Source organism: Pteropus alecto, unplaced genomic scaffold (genome assembly GCF_000325575.1).
Source record: "Pteropus alecto unplaced genomic scaffold, ASM32557v1 scaffold73, whole genome shotgun sequence".
Taxonomy (NCBI): Eukaryota; Metazoa; Chordata; class Mammalia; order Chiroptera; family Pteropodidae; genus Pteropus; species Pteropus alecto.
This window is the reverse complement of record NW_006436284.1, coordinates 1,090,991-1,094,611: the sequence shown is the minus strand read 5'-3', so window position 1 is coordinate 1,094,611 and position 3,621 is coordinate 1,090,991.

Genomic DNA, 3,621 nt, shown 5'->3' with positions numbered 1-3,621 from the left:
TTATCAATTTGTTTTCGTCTTTGTGGCTTTGCCTGTATAATGTCCCAATTAAATCTGTAAATTTAAGCAACAGTCTCGTTTGAATTGAGAGAAAAAAGATCATTTTAGGGCTTGAGCAATCACAGGGTGTAGAAATGATAAAAAAGGTAAAGAGGCCAACATATGGGTCCAAGGCCTCGTCCAAAAGTTGAACCAAAGTAGAAAAAGTCTGGCAGATGCTATAGAACAAGGTCAGCAGGAGACCGGGCAACTGGATTGGAGGCCCAAGTGTAGGTGAGTGGCCTAAGAAACAGTGACCGAAATCAATGGATCTGGGCAATAAGAAAGTATCTGGGCATAAAGTCTTCAGGGACCGTGAAAAAATATAAGTTTATGCAGAGCGAAATCTCTGAGTTTCTCACAAAAGCTTCTTTTTCAAGGAATGGCTATGAAATAGTAAGAGGAATTTTAGATATCTCTGGTGTTTTAGCAAACATCTTAAAGTGTATACATCCAGATATATATTGTCCTGCATATGAATCACCAAACAAGTTAATCCTTAATCCATTGCTGCTGCTTTTAACAATCTCAATTTCGAAATCCCTATGTTAAAATTGTTTTCTCAGCCCACTTAGAATCCATGCAGTGAGATCGATAATATTATTCATGGAGAAGGCAAGCAGAATTTATGCTTATGCTTCCGCTCACCTACTCGGCTTCCAAAACCTCAATCCTACATTCACTATTATTACAAATAAAGGTAAAAGAATGAATTAGCTATTACTTTTGGCAACTGTAAAGTAAAAATGAGGAACTGCTGCCTCATTTACATCTTCAAATCAGTCACAGTGGTCTAGTGGGAGTGGTGCAAAATTCTAGGCACAGAATGTCTCCTTCTCAGTGGGTGTTAGAAAGCTGACACTTCTTAACAAATGTTTATATGGGACTATGTCTCATTGATGTAATGGAGTAGCCCTAGTGGATGCTCTATTGAAAAAGATATACTTCTCACCATCTGGTTTTGGATGCCTCAATTCCATTGATTGGGTTGCCATTGACCCCCTGTGTATTTGTAAACTGACAGAATCCTTCCCCAGGACTACAAATTGAAAGCAGATTGATGCACAAAATTCTTAGCCCAGGATTTATTGACTAATGGTGCCAGTGAGGTGCAGTTGGCCTGAGATAGACTCGCCTGTACCTCAGTGTCTAATTTTGCAGCACTCTGAATAAAGTGCTTTCAAAACTTATAGTACTCATTGATCTCAGCTCTTTCTTATCCATGTCTTTCCATAACACTTTATTTGTAGGGATTATACCTTCTAGGATGTTGTACATCACTAGACAACCTCTCCCCAACACAAATACACACATACACACACATTCCTGACCAGTTGTTTTCTATTTTTCATAGTCTTTAAGTAGATGCCAAATAGAGATAGTGGTGGTAGTAATAGTCATTGGATTGTGGGTTGTGGAGGGGGAAGAGGAATTTCAAAATATTGCACCCATATAGTAGAGTAGAGTTAGCTGGTTTTCGAATGATGAAGATTTATTTCTGAAGCAAGGAAAACAGCAGAGAGGGAAAATTGTATCTACTAAATTGGGAAAAGTAAGGTTAGAATATCTATTTCGACTTTCGCTCCAATTTTTTTTAGCTTTGTAGTTTATGAAAATTTCTCGTAGATACTGATACTGGATTTACTTGTCAATTCTGGTTTATGCTGTTCTGACTTCTGTGATTTTCCTCTGCCTTCAGAGATATTTTTGTGCAAAGTCGAGACCAGCTGGATCATAGGCTGCAAACCGTATGTCGTTTTACACCAGAAACTCCTTCCCCCCTGGACCTGTTTGCAGTTACTCCTATCTTCTAATTTCCTGGATTTTGGGCACCTCAGTTCAACTTCTACATCTGCTTCTTACCCATTTGGTTTGATGAACATCCCTTTCCAGGCTTCTTGGACTTAGGTTCTACACACATTCCTGGGGGCTGTTCATTCCTCTGGTTTCAATGACATCTATCTCCATCTCCTAACCTGCTAACTTTCTAGCTTTTGTACTAACGCAATCACTCAATGGACTTGACCCCAGAAAAACAGCCAAACACAGGATAGTAAGGATTATTTCATAATGCCATGTATAGTCCTTCAATCAGGTGAGTTTGTCTTTCTGGAGCATGAGTATTGTATGATTATTATTGTGATATATTAATGTTTTTGCGTGTAGTCTATGGCTTTTTGCAATTAAAGACAGTTTCCGCCTGGTGTGCACTAAATAGAAAATATATTTATTTAAGCAAGAGTTTTAGAGAGGTTTGGTTTGCCAAAACATATGTCACGTTTAGAAAACAAATACAAAATTATACATAAGATAATTATATGAAGAACTGAAACAAGATTGTGAAGTGTGATATAACTAGAAATTATTGGGTTAAGATCTGGAACTCTTAAGATTACTGCATAAATTGATTCAGAGAATGAATATTATGCTAGTCATGCTGAATTGTATTAATTCTCATCTTAATCTTTTTGGAGTCAGAGATGGGAGGAAACCAGAATTTTGATATGCTTGGTGTCCTTGCCCAAGCATTGAAGCAGTTTACAAGTGAGCAAGTGTTTTTGCTTTCGAAATGACTGAAAATAACTTTACAATAGATCTTAAAATATACCAGGTAAATATTATTCCAAACTTCAATGATCTAATTACCAAAATGAAGCATAGTAAGTTAGTTGTTATTGTTGGCAGCTGAAAGAATAATAGAAATGATTTTGGAGAACTAGGAGAATTCTTCAGATATCTACCAAAAATCAGAAGGTCAGCTCCATGAACAATGATGTCATTATCTTTAAGATGATTATTCCAGTAATATGTTATTTGTTTATGTCCTGTCTCTGTAACTCTTTAAACTTTTATTGTTGCATAGTTAAAACAACTGCATTATTTATATATTTCTATGGAACAGTATAAATTTCTTTATTCATCTGATTTTAAATCTCTTTTGGGTTATAAAAAGCATGAGATAAACAAATAGCATAATTTTGAGTTATCATTTTATCTGTTCTTTAGTTGTTACATATCATTTTTCCCTTTGTGAAGGGACTTGACATTATTATTTCTTTTTTCCTTAAATGTCTCCTTCATGTTCTCTGGAATATGAGGTCAGCATGCTTTAAGATATTATGTCTTTGAATCTAAAGTCCTAATCTGATGTGACCTAGTTTCCCCTTGAATTTCCAGATACCTCACTTATAAAATTGATTTTGTATGCCGCTGTATATCACATTTAACTTTCCTACCAATGAACAAATATGATGAAGTTTCTTTTTAGTTTGTTTTTACTGTTTTCCTGTTTCTTTTTTTTAATGGTAATTTTTTTTTTTTTCCTAGAAGAGTCTATGTTTCAGAAAATACAGTCTGCTAACTTTGATTTGTTTCATTGTTGCATTGATACTTCATTGCTACGGTGTATGTATCTGAGGAGTTGATGTATGTTGGAGAGGGGCTGCCCAGAGCATGCGAGATGAGCAGACCAGGAAAGCAGGTAACCTATAACGGATTAGAGAAACAAGAGCAAAAGAACTGATGGATGTAGAAACAAGATTCAAATGCAAAACCATATGTGAGAAATTAGTTCAAGTTCAG